The sequence below is a fragment of the Lepisosteus oculatus genome, chromosome 14, assembly GCF_040954835.1.
Source record: "Lepisosteus oculatus isolate fLepOcu1 chromosome 14, fLepOcu1.hap2, whole genome shotgun sequence".
NCBI lineage: Eukaryota > Metazoa > Chordata > Actinopteri > Semionotiformes > Lepisosteidae > Lepisosteus > Lepisosteus oculatus.
The window spans coordinates 57,631,203-57,647,548 of record NC_090709.1 but is presented as its reverse complement, the minus strand read 5'-3'; the positions used below and the strand labels follow the sequence as shown (position 1 = coordinate 57,647,548).

The window sequence follows — 16,346 nt, the reverse complement described above, 5'->3', positions numbered from 1 at the left end:
TTCTTGAGCGTTTATGACTGTCTTTAAAAGCTGAGATCAGGTGAAAAAGTCTTTGGAAATGAGGCAATGACTGCTGACAGTAAACAGAGCTGACGCTCAGCTGCAGACAAGCGCTCCTCGTTAGCATAGTGCTGAGTACCCCGCTTGTTGCGCGGGAGACTGGGGTACGTTTCTGTGACAGGGCGCTGGTTTAATTTTTTAACAACCTGACTTCACTTAAAAAAGTATGTACTGTGTACTACGTTTCGGACTAGATAGTGCAGTAGAATATGGAGATCATCTCCAGCTTTGAGCTCAACTGCAACAAGAAGTCATGCTAAATGTAGTATAGTGAGGAGACATCGCGAGACAACAGAACGAGAGAGTAGAAGGCAGGAATATATGGTGTAAGGGCGTGATCTGTGTAGTTAATAAAATAGTTAAAATAATATAAAAACGTCTCTTTATTAAGATACACAACATTGAAGGCGACGAGAGATGAGTGCTTGACGGACTCAAAGCGAGTGCAGTGCAGATTTTAGTTCTCTTGCTGTTAGAAACGAACTTCTGAATTTTCGGACTTTTCGTTTAGCTTGCGCCATGGAAGATATGGTAGCCGCGCCGAGAAGCTTTGCTTATGCCCAGCTTTTTCCACCGCTTCTACTGAACCTCGGAGCCCCGGATTTGTATACGGAATACAAGATATGGATGGAGTCGTACAGATTTTTTTTTTAAATAGCCAGTGGATCTACAGAAGCTCAGGATGCCGTGAGACGTGCTACATTACTGCACTGTATCAGGGCTCCCGTGCAGCGGATTTTCGCCAACCTCCCTGGAGAAAAAGACTGTAGCTGCCTTAGACGCTTCCTTTACACCGCGGAGAAATGTGGTTTTGGAACGGCATGAATTTAGGCAGAGAACTTAGTCTCAGGACGAATCTGTTGATGCTTTTGTGACTGCACTAAGAGAACTGGCTAAATCTTGTGACTTTGGAGTATTGGAAACTGACATGTTAAGAGATCAACTTGTGGAAAAATGTGCACATAAGAGACTATAAATTGCTGCAGGAGGAAGGGCTGACTTTAAAAAGAGCTCTTACAGTCGCTAGAATTCATGAAGCAGCTCAAGCAGAATCAAGAATGCTTTCTGACCACAGTGACAAAGTGACACTGAACGGGGCGCTCGCTCAAACTTTACAAACAAAAGCCGAGCAGCAGGATGCAGTCATGCTAGAGAAATAGAAGAACAGGGGACGGCTGACATTACATGTTACAGGTGCGGACTAACAATGCACAAAGCAGATGAATGCGGAGCGTGAACAGCAAAATGTCTACACTGCAAGAAAACAGGACATTGTGCACGTCTGCAGAACATCACGTCCGAGTTTAAGGACAAGTATCCCTTTTATTGTTGTTGCTGCCTCCGGTTTACATTTGGCGATGTAAACCAGATTCAGAAAAAAATAATTTGAACAACCTTATTCCCATGCTTACTTGAAGGGCGCGGTGGCCAAGTGGTAAGGCGTCGGTTTCGTAAACCGAAGAGCGTGGGTTCAAACCCCACCCATGCCAGTTTCATTTGTCACCGCTTTCCTTTAGTTTCAAAGTCTTAAAAAAACTCGCAATGTAGGGATCTCAATAGTAAGAGAGCATAACTGTCACCAGTGATTAGTATTCTTGCATCTCCTGCCTTGTTTTTTAGTCGACAAAGCTTGTCTCTCTTCACACCCATCTTCCGAATGATCGCCTCAGCATTGGGAAGGAACGTGCGCTTGGTACAGCCCCCGACTCCATGGTCTGATCACAAACAGATCGGGTGAGCTGTCAGTCCAGGTTGGAAGTAACGTTCGAAAGCACTAAAAATCTGAATTAGGAACGAGAAGACCATGCTTTTTTATACGAGTAAACGATAAAATAATATACTGCCTGCAAGACTATGTCAAGTTCAAGTTTATTGTCATTATACTCATACACAGGTATATGGTATAACGAAAGGCTATTTAGCTAGCTCTCGGACATAAGTAGTACAAAGAAAAAAACACAACAACAATACAATTGTATAACAAAAGAAAGACAGAGACAACAGCCGATGTGCAAAAAACAACAACAGGCAGTGTGCAAAACAATAAAAATGTAACAGGTTATGTGCAAAAACATGCATCAAAAGAATGAAATAAAGGGATAGAAATGATGGGGAGTGAGCTTTTGACATGTATGGTAGAGGTAGATTTTCAATGTGTGTTTGGGTTTTGGTAAGAAAGAAGGCACTGTGAGGTTCAGATCATAGGTGAGAGGTGAGGAGAGAGTGAGAGAGGCTGGGAGTTTAATAGTTTGATAGTGCGGGGGTAAAAACTGTTTCTGAGTCTGGTAGTCCGGACCCGAATGCTCCGCTACCGTTTTCCATGTCATGCTGAACGCCACAAATTGTGTTAGTCCAGTCGTATCAATCGTCCTAAAGTTGTGGAAAATTGCATGTGACTGGTGCAATCAGCACACATTTTTCAGGATAGTCGAGCAGTTTAAAACAGCAAATTCACAACTTCGTGTCTTATAAGCTTTGTGTTTCGCTCTCCAAATAGGTTCAAATCCCACTCCCGACAATCAGCCGTTTTACCCTGTCTTTTTTACCTGCCTTTACACTGTTTCAGTCTTGTTGTGCTCGCTGACAATCACAATACGAGGAAAACGGAGAAACTGCTATGCAAAAACATAACGGACAGAAAAAAGCTTCGTAAACACGTGAATGTGATTAGCAGCAGTAAGGTATGCATTCAAATGTTTAAGGCTGATTTATAACAGCAGCAGAAGAAAGGTGCAGCACAATGCAATTTGTGAGAATTTGCGTGTTTTTATGCTGCGTGGACTTCTTTCAAGCCTATGAAGTGACCCCCGTTTTATTTTCATTTTCAAACTTCAGAACCGAATAACGAAAAGGTTTCATGTGTGACAGCATTCCGTTGCAAATACCGTTTCCACGATGTATTCAGCGACGGGAATGAAATGTTTTAGTACTAGCTCAAATGCGAGGAATTTCAGAAAAACCTGGAAAAGCAACGCTTGCAGTAAATGACTACTTTTAAGCGTGTAGTCAGCATGAACAGAACAACGCAATGCTCTGTAAAAACAACCTGAAGCCGCAATTACTCTTTTATCTCGGGCAGTTCATTCCGATACGATGTTTCCGCAGACTAAATGAAATGCCGAACTTGCCGAGCAAGTTTAATACTTGCTTGTGAGCCCTAGGTAAATTGGCTGCTGCAATTTCAGCAAGCGGAGTTCTGTTCAGCTGCCTGTAGTACACATTGCTGATTCCTTTTGTGAGGGCACGGGCAATCTTTCAACGATAAGGCTGAGGTGCCTGTCGAAATTGTGTTTCCCTTTCACTGTGTTGTATTTGCCCTACTCGTACAACATCAATTGTGATGTCATCATTGCCCATTGGTTTGTGTCTTGTTGTCATTGTGTATTTTACATTACAGGAACTGAAAGTACTGAACTGAAGGTACTGAAGGTAGGAACTGAAAGTACAGACTGCTTTAATTATAAGAAAGTTTTTTTTCTGCTGTTCTCTTTCCTGATGTATTTGAAGGCTATTGGGCAGCAAGGATTTATCTTCCTGAACTCTCTATATAAGATATGGGTCCATGATCATCTTAGTTTAGATGTACCTTTTAAAGGTGGTATTATTCTCCATTGTTCAGCCTTCAGACATACTTGGAAAGTTTTAGGCACAGACATAATCTTTCTTAATCCCCTTTTATCCTGAGGTGATGTCCCAGACGAGCTTGCCCCCTGGGAATATTCACTGTGCTCTTCAGGCTTTTTTTCTGATTCTACACAGATTTTTTCTCCTTCAAACATGTCACCACTGTCTATGCTGCCGTGTGCAGCCCATGCATCTTCTGTATCTCCTGATGAACTCCTGAGCTCTGTGTTGCCTTCCAAACTATGTCTCTCACTTTGACTTGAAATATGGACTATAGATTGTATACTGTCATCTGGTTTTGAATCCTTACCAATACTCACCTCCTTCTGCGCCCTAAGCACTTGGGTTCTTACTTTTTTTCTATCTTCATGCCAAATCACTGATAACCATTTCTTGTTGCTGGAGCAATCCTCTCCAAGGACTCTGTTTGACAGTGTTGACCACATATTGTCATGCCACCTAATTTTTTTTTCTAGCTTAAAAAACTTCAGAAATTCTTTGATCTCACTCCCTACTCCACCAGCCACAGGTCTGGCCTCCTACTTCTCTGTCCTCCTTTAACATGTGGCATTGCCAACAATCTGAAAAATAGGGAACACATCTGAATGAAGTGGAAACATAATTGAAATTCAACTCCCAATGGATGTTAATAGTGTAGGAGTGCAACAGATGTACAAATCCATTCAATGTTTTTATTTCTGTGTTTAATTTTTGAGGGACCCTATATTTTGATATAGCATCAATCACAAAACAGCATTCTGTCAATGTCACGACCACCAGCCAACTGGTGGAGATCAACATGTGTTAATCCACCAGCACATGCTCTACTGTGCGGCAAGCAGCACTGTTTTAACCATTCAAACCCGCTTCCCGCTACTCGGTATTGAGTCTTCTCTTTGAGAGCTCTACCTCGCGTTTACTCTGAATCTCGCTTACTGGTTATGGACTCTCTTTTGCCTCTCAACCTTGGACCTCGCCTGACGTTCTGGATTGTTCGCCTGTCTCAATAACTACTTACATCTGCACAGGATCTGCATACCTTTTCACTGAGGATTTCTGACAGTCACAGCCACATAAAAAACTAGAAAAGAAGTATGTGTTTCTTAAAAAAAAAATACCCCCCGAATTGTTTTTGTTTTTTTTAAAGTCAACATATCTGGGTTGTGTTTGCAAGATTTTTAAAAATTGCAAAGTTTGTGTGGGTATGATTGTAAAAAATCAAATCATAACTGAAGAAGGCTCCATGGTCAAAACATTGTGTTTTCTTCTTCTCTTTTCAGCATGGAATAAACCTATTACTTGTTCCTTGGAGATTACCATGTGCCAATAAGATATGATCACTGTATTGACCATATACAATTTCTTGCATTAGGAATTCCTATTTTGCATACCACAGCTTGCTCTCCTTGAGACACGCATACAGGGAGAGAAGCTGGGGGTCAGAGTACAGGGTCAGCCATTTATATGGCACCCCTGGAGCAGTTGGGGTTAAGGGCCTTGTTCAGGAGCCCAATGGAGTAGGTGTCACGCCCTCTGCAGCCAGAGGGCGCTCCTTCTCTGTCCCGTCCCTAGTTTCCGGTCTGCTGTCCTTCCGGTCTTTCTCTTTCCCTTGGGCTATATATTTCTGGGTCTTGCACTCTGTCCTCACTCAGCATTGACGTTCGGATGTCCTGAGACCCGCCTAGCACCAGGGCGCCCCACGTCCGCTCCCTGAGGGCATAGGTTTCTATACGGCATTCCTGAACTCTTTGCACTAATGAGCCCGGGCCTTTTTCCCGTCTTGCCGCTACGCATATGGGTCTTTTTCCGCTCTCCTGCTCCCCACGGTGAGTCCCTTTGGACGTCCGTGACAGTAGGATTCCTCTGCCGACTGTGGGATGTAAACCAGCAACCTTCCAGCCACAAGTGCAGATCCTTAGCCACAGAGCCACCGCTCTGCCAAATGTGCCAATTCTTTAAAGGAAGTCCAAAAAAATGCTAATTTATTTTTAAAAATAGTTGCTGTAAATAACATCAGTGGCTATTGAAGAGTACATACAAGCACAGAGACAAGTTAATAAACTTGGAATGACTACTTACAGCTCTGGAAAGACCGAAGAAATTGTTTCCGGTTGTTAAGGAACAAGTAATAGGTTTATTCCAGGCTGAAAAAAAAAGAAGAGAGAAAACAATGTTTCGGCTGTGGAGCCTTCTTCAGGTGTGAGAGAGAGAAGGCAGTAGGCAAAGGTAATGTAGTGGGAGAACAAAGGCTGGGAGGGAGGAGGAGTGAGAGATGGGAGCAGGGGACAGAAAGAGAGGCCAATCAAGAGGTGTGAAGTCAGAATAGGTGTTGAGATGTGTGAAATACAACTTCCAATGAATGGAGAAAATTTAGTAGAATAGTAGTCTGTTGTTTAGAGAAGGGGGAAGGTGTGATCCTAGCTGCAGGATAAGTTTGGTTTCGGTAGTCTTTCTAATGTATGAGTTCAGAAAACCATCTTTGAGAACACAGATGGAGAGATTAGAGTGGTCATGGCCATCAGAGGTGAAATGAGAAACAGTGGTTTTTGGAGAGATCTTCAATCTTCACAGCCCTGACATGTTCTCTGAAGCGGTCTCCAAGTCTCCTTCCTGTTTCTCCAATATAGAGAGAAACTGGGCATTTACTGCAAGAGATACAGTAAATAAGGTTGCTGGAGGTACAAGATGCCATCTGGGTGATCCAGAATTGTCCTGAGGGGCCTTGAATGAGTGTGGTGTTGGATGTGTACTTGCAGGCGATACAGCGAGCTCTGTTGCAGGGGAAAGTACCTGGTGTGGATGGTTGCTGAGAGCGGTCAAGGGAGCTGTGAACACGAAGGTTGCGCAGATTAGGTGATTGGCGATATGAGATGATGGGGCGGTCAGAAAAGAGGGCCCCAATGGAGGGATCATCCTGTAGGATGGAAAAGTTGTCGTTAACAGTCCTGGGTATAGGAAGTGTGTTAGGGAAGCACCAAAGGAATGCGGTTGTTATGGTGGGAGTTCCTGATTGGGTTGATGGTCCGAGGGGTGTTTTTGGCTCGGGCAAGGGCCCTGTCAATAACACTGCTGGGGTATCTTCTGTTGATGAAAAAGGAGTAGATTTTGAGGGTTTGATTCTGGAAGTCGATGTCGTTGCTGCATATTTGTTGTAGCCGAAGGAACTGTGAAAAAGGGAGAGAATTTTTAGTATGTTTGGGGTGAAAACAAGAGATAGCTGTGTGAATCCGTGGGTTTGTAATAAACAGAAGTGGAGAGTCTGGGGTAGTTGATGGAGAAGTTGATGTCCAGAAACAGAAGAGTAGTGGAAGATATGTTAACCATATATTTGAGGGACAGGTGGAAGTTGGTGAAATGGTGCAGGAAACACTTAAGCTGATCGTTGGAGCATGTGGCGGCACTGACGTAGTCATCAATATATCGCTTGTAGAGGTCAGGGACATAGCCAGTGTAGGAAGCGAAGAAGCGTTCTTCTACCCAGCCAACAAAGATATTGGCATAGCTGGGTCCCATTCTGGTGCCCATGGCAACTCCACTCACCTGTTGGTAAAAAAGATTATTGAAGGAGAATGCGTTCAGTGTGAGAACCAGTGTTTCTGGTTGTTGTCCTTTAATTGATCTGGCACCAAAACATTAATCCTAAACAGTCAAACAAGTCCATGTGATGAAAACCCTTATGCTCTTTAATGTTTTTTTACGCACTAATTTCCCCCCCTCCCACTCATCAGCTTTTGGATGAGAGATTCTGACCACTGTATAAGATCAGAAGCAGTAGAAGAAACAGGCTTCTTTTCTGCTTATTTAACACACTCCTAATGCAAACAACACATTACGAGTACAACGGAAAGGTTGCACCAAATGGGATCAAGCAATTTAAAACATATGTTCAGGGTACAGGAAAGTTGTTATAGAGATGAATGGTATTCATGAAACAAATAATGTTGCAAAAAACTTTGCCAAATGTCACAACCCATTTAACATTCATCAGACAGGTTAATCAGTTGGATATCTCTTAGGTTCTAAATGCACTTAACGGCTGTATAATGCAAGCAAAAGAGTAAAAAGAACAGTAGTGAACTACAGTTCTTACAATAATAAACAGCCATTTGATCTTGTGAATGATCTATCATACACCCTTGAAATGATGTTAAAGATTTGGAAGTTTGCACAGCTTGTAGTCTTTCTAACTCCATGAGACACACAGACAGGGAGAGAAGCTGGGGGTCAGAGCGCAGGGTCGGCCACTGTGCTCTTGTGTCAAACAGGTCATACAAAGACCGCCATTCCTTAGATCTTTCCCTGAACCTGTGCGTCACTTCCTCACCTTCCAGAAGCAAAATATCAAGCTTCCACACACCCTTCCCCACAGTAACAGCTGTTGGAATAGAAATTGTACATGACAGCAGACAATGGTCAGAGAAAAAAAAACAGGGGTTAGGCCTGCGGTCGTGCAAGTAAAATCACGTATCAAACAAAATGCGTGAGGCTTGGGTCCCATTAGACTAGTCCCATGTGAAACCTGCCCTCCCCTGACTATGAAGTTTGAAGCCATCTTTCAGTTTAAAATCTTTACATAATGTTTGCAATAATATTGATGATTTATCAAATTGGACCCGTCTCTCGCCCCTCATTCTGCCTTCTCTTTCTAAAAGAGAATTAAAATCCCCAGCTAAAACCACTGGTTCCCATCCCAATAAATATACTCAGTTCCTGAATTAGGACATATCTGTCATGTGAGCAACTCAGACAATATATATTTAAGAGTTTAAATTAGACATTCATGAAACCCAGATACACCACCAGTGCTCTCCCTGGTTTCACTACAAGGTGCTGACGTACCTCTACCATCTTATTTTTAATTAGAACAGCTATACCATCAGATTTATTTTCTTTGGACCCACTCCAGATTGATGGGCCCGATGTCCCCAGTTCTTCCATATCCTTATGGCAGTTTTTAAAGGGTAACCCACACTCCTGTAACAACACAATATCAGCATTTACCTTCCTCACAAATGATAGTATATTCCTTGCCCTTAACTTGGAGCGAATGCTTCTCACATTTATTGACACAATATTAAGAGCCATACTTAAGTAGGACCAGGGGAGACTTAAAGCTTGGCTACAATCATTCAGTAGGTGACACCTACTATACAGGCCTCCACCCCCTTTTGCTTTAATTGTCTCCTCCTCCACCACCCCCACAATCCATAGGATATATCTCCACCTGCCTTCCTTGAGTCTCTGGTTCTAAAGCTTGGTCAGTAAGATCACATATATTGGAGACATCTAAACCCATGGGAGAACCTACCTGAGGACTCGGAAAATGATCTTCCCTCACTCTTCTGCTCAGAGTTAAATCATTTTCTAAATCTAATGTCTCTTTTAGACTGCACCCTCTGTTCTGTACATTTCATTTGAGCACTTTCAGTCTCCACAGGTGGCAGGCTATTGGAAGAGATGCTACCAATCAATTCAGATTCCACCTCACTTTTTGCAACATCATCATTCTCTTTTACCTCCCCCTCATCCCATTCACTCCATTCTGAACCCTCGCTCTCTTTTTCACCACTTTCTTCAACATCAACCACATCCAGTTCCTGATCCATAACCACTGCTCCAGCCCTAAATGCCTCTTCAAACTCTTCCCGTTTTTGCATTGGTCTTCCCAGTTTTGTTTTATTTGCAAAGGAATTTGGACAGTCTTTAAACACATGACCTTCACACTCACAGAGATTACATTTCCTCACGCTTGTACATTCAGTATATGCATGTCCAATTTCCTTGCACATACCACACACCACTTTTGTACAGGCATCCACAAAGTAACCCAGCTCCCCACATCTCCTGCACGGTTTTGGCTGCCCTTGGTAGAACACAAGGCCTCTATTTTCACCTAATCCAATCAAAGAAGGAATGTGTTTAAATCCACCATAACCATTTTTTGTCTTCATGCAATGAAACAGGTACTCTCCATGCACAGTTCCAGATGCCATTATCATCCAAGACTTTCTGAAGCTCACCTTTCACTAAACAATACTTAGACAACCATGTCACAACATCTTCCTTCATCACCATCTCATTAAACATGCGAACAATCACAGTCCTATTAATTAATAATAATTGCTTACACTTATATAGCGCTTTTCTGGACACTCCACTCAAAGCGCTTTACAGGTAATGGGGACTCCCCTCCACCACCACCAGTGTGCAGCATCCACCTGGATGATGTGATGGCAGCCATACTGCGCCAGAACGCTCACCACACATCAGCTTTCAGTGGGGAGGAGAGCAGAGTAATGTAGCCAATTCATAGAGGGGGATTATTAGGAGGCCGTGATTGGTAAGGGCTAATGGGAAATTTGGCCAGGACGCCGGGGTTACACCCCTACTCTTTTCGAGAAACGCCCTGGGATTTTTAATGACCACAGCGAGTCAGGACCTCGGTTTTAAGTCTCATCCGAAGGACGGCGCCTGTTTACAGTATAGTTTCCCCGTCACTATACTGGGGCATTAGGACCCACACAGACCACAGGGTGAGCGCCCCCTGCTGGCCCCACTAACACCTCTTCCAGCAGCAACCTTGGTTTTTCCCAGGAGGTCTCCCATCCATTCAAACATTCTAATCAGGCCCACATCTTTTTTTCCTCCTCTATTTTCCTCCTCTATTTTCATCCAAAACTCTTCCAGTAACTTCGCCGATTGAAACTAATGTCAAAACCAATTCCCTTCAGCAAAGTGATTAAGCATTTGACATCGAATGCCTTAATCCTTTCTGTAACACCTTCCTTGAAAAGTCCAACCATGAAATATCACCCGAGTGAGCCGAAACCTCACCACCCTTATACACCAAACGTGCGCAAAAGTAACAGCGCATGCCGACTCTACAGGCCGCCATGGCCGTTACAAATGTGTCAAAAGCAAACTAAACCTAAACCGAAACCTCATCTGTGCACCAAACCCACCAAAACCCTATTCCCTTAACCAAACCCACCAAAACCTTATTCCCACTTATACAAAAACTCCACTCTCGACTTCTGGGTTCAACCCTTTACATCTCGAACACTGGTTAGAGACTCAGTGTGTCCCAGGCTCAGCGGTTATATAGGACAGGACTCGGCGAGCTGCAGGTGAAACTCGTTGTTCTGCGCTCCCCGTGCGGAATGCGTGTCTCCTCCCTCCAGACTCATCAAACCGCCTTCATACTCTACAGCGGGAAAAAAAAAACTCCCTTTACTGTCTTCATACAGTACATCCCTCTTAAATCCCAGAAACACAGAAACTCCGGGGCGTTTCTATGAGTCAGTACTGGGTTTCTCTGTTCGAGGTTACAAGAAGAAACAATAAAAGTGCTGAAAGCAGGAAGTTATTTCTGCTCGTAGGCATAAACATGTAAAAATTAATTTTCTGATTCCTCAAACCTAATAAAATCCATGTAAGTCTCCTTTTCGTCCCCAATGCATATAACTGAATATAAACCAGTCAAGTTCAGCTACTTTTCTGATGTATATGAATACACTAGTTCTGGCGCAGCTGTTACAACAAAGATACTTAAGATCTTTTTTTTCATATGAGCTCTTGCCGTTTTTAAATTGAATATTTTTTTCATTTCGGTAAATCACACGAAACACCAGCAACACTCATTGTAACCATCTGACCAATCACATTCCTGAATTTTAAACCCATTTAGTATTTATTTTTAACTTGTTTTATTTATTTTTTTAAAATTTTACACACCTGTTTTAAGCATTCTTGCCATTTTTAGCATATTGTAAGTGGATTTTTTCAAACATTTTATTTTTTAAATCATATCAACCCATTGTAACTTCCCATTGATAATTCCTGAGCTTTATAACTGTGTATTATTTCTTTCTACCTTGTTTTATTTTTTTTTATTATTTTACAGAGCTTTTTAATATATTGTGAGCATTTTAGTGTCATTTTAATATAGCACTATCAATGCTTCTGACTTTTAAACCTGTATTTATTCTGACATTATTCTCTCCACCTGCAGATGAGGGAGGTATTTGATTTTAAATTTGTTGATTTGGGGGGAAAATGTACATTCATTTCCTTGTATGTATCATCAGTGGGAAACTTTTTTTGGATGAATTGCATTTTTGGATGAATTGCAATCTTTACTTCAAGGCCTCCATGCTGATATAGAAATGACGGGAGATTTAAATGACACATTTGATAAATCAGACTGGAACAGCATAACATCTAAAATGGCAGAACCCTCTAAAGTACTGAAAAAATTCCGGCACATTCATAATAAATACAATTTATTTAATTTAAAGCATAAAATTTGCTTTAAAAAGAAAACCACAATTTGTACGATATCATATTTCAATATCGACATTCAGATGGAGGATTTGAATATCATTGAAGAGTATATCGATTTTGGGACAATGTTTGCATCTGAATAATCCTTCCTCCTGGAAAGAAGGAAAAAAAAGTTTTGAGTCTCAGTCTTCAGGATCCCCCCCAAAAAACGTGCAAATTTGTTTCCGATGTATTTTGGATAAAGATATAACTCTCATAGAAGATACATTTTATCAGTTGAATGCAGTCGATACTTTCGACTTTTTATACGATGATAGGACCTACATTTAGGGCTCAGTACTGATAACACTGCTGCTATTGATGGAGTAGAAATAAGTGATGTACTGGCAGTTTTTTTTCTGAGGCAAGAGGTCCTAGAACACCTCCTATAAAAATGTTAAGATTCAGAGCAAGAAATATTTTTCCACCTCACCTAATGCTATTGCATTAACGAGGCTGAAGTTGGCTTCTTATTCGCCAGCTGCTGCTTTGTGTTTTTCGTTCCATCTTAAATGCTACTGCTGTGATGTTATGTCGTCTTTCGCCTGTAGATGGCTCTCTACAGTCATTTTTAAAAATACTTATCCGGATGTATTATTGTACATTTCCTCAGCAAAGGGGAATATGTAAGTAGAGACTGTCCAAATTGCATTTTTGTATGAAACACATTTCAGAAACACAACTCACAATAAAACAAACTGGCATGTTATACCACGAGTAAATAAGACAAAGGCAAAACGTAAATTCACTGGCACTTCCTGCATATTTTCCACGACCTTGCCTTCTGATCATAAAAAGTCTCAAACTCTTGCATTTTACAAGAAATTTTAATATAGCAGTTTTAAATGGGACATTTAGAACATGGCATATGAGACTATATGGTAAACTGAGGATGAGCAGAGGGTGATCGAACCTACCTCCTGGTTATAAAAATGTCTAAAAATTCTGACACAGATGTGTGATAGACAATGGAAAAGACTATCAAAATCCTGAACTTCAGGACATTGTACTGTACCGTTTTTTTAAATACGACCCTCTGAACATGGCACGAGAGAATACATTGTCAAATGGTAAATGCAATGTTTGCTATATTTCTAGGGCCCTCCCTCCTGATTTTAAAATCATCTCATATTTCTGACATCAAGGTGTGAGACACAATATAACAGACTGTCAAAATCCTGAACTTCAGGACATTTTATGATACCATTTTAAAAATATGACCCTCTGAGCATGGCATGTGAGAAAATGGCATGTGAGAATGCATTGGGAAAAGGTGAATGCAATTTCTGCTGAATTGCTATGGCCCTCCCTCCTGATTACAAACTCGTCTCACAATTCTGACACTGAGGTGTGAGACACAATGTAACAGACACTATTAAATTTTGAAGTACAAGAGATTATACTGTTACGTTTTTTTTTAATATTGACCCTCTGGCATGTGAGGACTTGTAGTCAACAAAGTAGCACACATTCTGCCAATTTGCTTTGTCCCTCCTTCCTCGATACCAAAACATCTTAGTATACCGACACTAAGGTAAATGTCTCTAAATCCAGAAGTTAAGTTGTCAAAGTATATCGGAGTCAACCGATACTGATCAGGTTCTGCTGATGCTGAGCCCGCAGCCTTCACCATAAGGTCCAATTCCCCAAGCCTGTACCCTTCAGAAATTGCAGTATAGAATGAAAAAAACTCCAATAGATATCGGCCACTGTTGGCGATTTTCCTTTAAGAGAGATAGATAATACTTTATTAGTCCCGTAGGGAAACTGACAAATGATTCTCCAGAAATTTATCACTTTCATTATCACTCCAGTGTATCACTTTCACTGAGACCGAGGAGTGTTAAGCTGTACATGAGTCTTTGTGGCTCGGTTGTTAACAAAAAGGGTGGTGGTTTGAGCCTTCCCAGGGACGCTATGAGCCTTTTAATGTACACACCCGTCTCACTTTACCTCCACGGCCGGTCTTGTACCGCAATCAAATACAGAGCCCGCAGGGGGCAGTAGGCTCGCAAATATAGCTCACTGTGTATATAATGAAGAAGCGGAGGTTAGTTTCTCATCTGCATGTTGCAGAGCCTTATGCAACTCACAACAACAGTTGGGGTTTGATCCCTGCACGGGCTATTAGTTGAAAGACCATTGTAAATGACGTGTAACAGATTTATCCAGCTGGCTTTTATGTTTCATACTTAATTGCTATCTTGAAACCAAAATAATTAGAAATATGGAACACAACTGTTGTTCCCCATGAAGGAAAGCTGTTTTACACTGACGTCTCTCCTTTTTATTTAATCCAGATTTTAAAAACAACTCCGCCCTATCAAAGGAAAATGTTACACAAAAGTTGGAAAGCACACTCTGAATCCATCTGTATATTTGATTTCCGCAATCCGTTCAAGGCTGCCTATGTTAATCGTAAGTGTATAGATGAAACATTTAATATATTGTTCAGTTTAAATCAAAATGCTTTAATACTACAAGAGAGAAGTATAGTATGGAGGTTGCGACAAATGTGTGATTTCTTGGAAGAAAACTACTTTTCTTTGCGTTAAAAATTAATTCGAAACAATTGACACACAAACCCTTTGTCTTTTTTAAAGAGATTATATCTTTTAACAGACAAATGTATAAAATGTGTTTTTTTTTACCTAGAGATTTTGGACAGGGGCGATGTATTACTAGTAGAGGCTGCTGACTAACACTGTACTGTCTGGAGATCAGCTCCATTTGCAATAAAAAAACATGCGTAACAAAGCTGGAGAGCAGCTGAACTTGTGCTCAGTAGTCAGTATGGTGCTGAGGGTTCAATACTGGCGTTGTTGTATTAGCACAAGCTGCACAGGCTCTGAATCAGACCATTTCAATTAGTCTGATCAGTGCAGGACAAGTTAATGTAGAATTATTGCTTTGTCTGTCTCTTGTTTGTATATAAATGGATGTCTCTGATAACTTAATGTTAGTTTTTATTTTAGTTTTAGTTTTACGATGTAGGTCATGCGTTGATATATGACATGTCTCATTCCTGATTCAGCTCATGCTCCATAGGAGAGAAGAGATTCCTCCTGTTTCTCGTACAACAATATCAGAACAGAAGCCCATGTCACCCATCTCTGATTCAAGATCGAGTTGCATCTTCAACATTTTGTTTTTGTTTCTGATCATAATTTTCTTTAGTTATGATCAATATTGAACTTTTTCTAAGTAAAACAAAACTAATCAAACATGCAGGCAGATTTTTGAAAAGTATTAGGAGTTGACAGGGCGCTCCTTCGGAATAGTCGTCAGAAAATGTGAGAAAAGGAAAGTTACATAAACTCTCACACACAGCATTAAAGACTGGAATCTGATCATAAAAAAACTAGCTGTCTCCCCGTCGGTAATCAAACCCCGGTTTCCCGCATGACAGGCAGGAACACAAACAACTTTACTAACTAGGAGCGCTTGCTAGCTATTAGGAGGCATTTACTCTTAAATATGTTACTGTTTTGGGTTTCGACTTTAATTTTCCCGATACCAGTTTTTTACAAAAGTAAAGGCACACGGTACATGTGTGGCACATCACGTCCGAGTTTAGTGACAACTACCTCAGAGATTGTAAGCTGGGTAGTTCAGACACTTTTTTTTAAAGGTTCAAGCAAACCCGAATACCTTTGTGTAATCGTTTTTCATAAAGTGTAATTGTATTATAGCATGTGCCCCTGACGATTTTCTTGATACGTTATATGTGCTCTTGTTTGTATTGTATGTAGTTTTGTTGTTCAAATAAAACGTAAAAGACACAACTTTCCGGACGCGGCTGCTGTAAAAATAAAATGACATCAAGGGTGCTGTACGCAGAGGTCTGAAACCTGCTCCACAGAAGATCTTTATCCAGAGGTGTTAAAGAAGTCGAGATCTCGCCATGAGAAGGGAAGCATCTCAGAAAAAGCAGGTGCAGTCGGTTCCACGGTCATAACGCCACTAAGTCGGGCGACAAGAGCAAAACCCACCCGGCTTCCTCCGGGCAAGTAATGAGACAAAGAAGCAACACACAGCGGGTATCGTGGCCGAGCGGTCTAAGGCGCTGGATTAAGGCTCCAGTCTCTTCCGGGGCGTGGGTTCGAATCCCACCGCTGCCAGGTGGTTCTGTCGAGACCCCCTTTCAGCTGGCTTCAGACGAAAGGGAGGGAACTGCTTTTTGGCAGACTCTCGAGAAACTAAGCAAAGTGTTTAAAGATACTTTCTCAGCTTGACATCAAGGCACAAAACAAAAACCTTCTTGCGTCCTCTCAACCCAAAAGCGCTTTGCCACTTTTTGCGTTATGCAGGGAACGACGTCTGCCCAGATCACTTTTGTG

The 16,346-nt window shown here is 41.5% G+C and overlaps 2 non-coding genes across 2 annotated transcripts; both read left to right on the top strand.

Annotated features, from left to right (window-relative positions):
* The first annotated feature begins 1,478 nt into the window (after positions 1-1,478).
* On the top strand, positions 1,479-1,550 carry trnat-cgu (transfer RNA threonine (anticodon CGU)). The gene has a single exon. It is a non-coding gene; the product is annotated as a tRNA-Thr (tRNA).
* Positions 1,551-16,045: 14,495 nt separating this feature from the next.
* On the top strand, positions 16,046-16,127 carry trnal-aag (transfer RNA leucine (anticodon AAG)). Its single transcript has one exon. It is a non-coding gene; the product is annotated as a tRNA-Leu (tRNA).
* Positions 16,128-16,346: the final 219 nt, after the last annotated feature.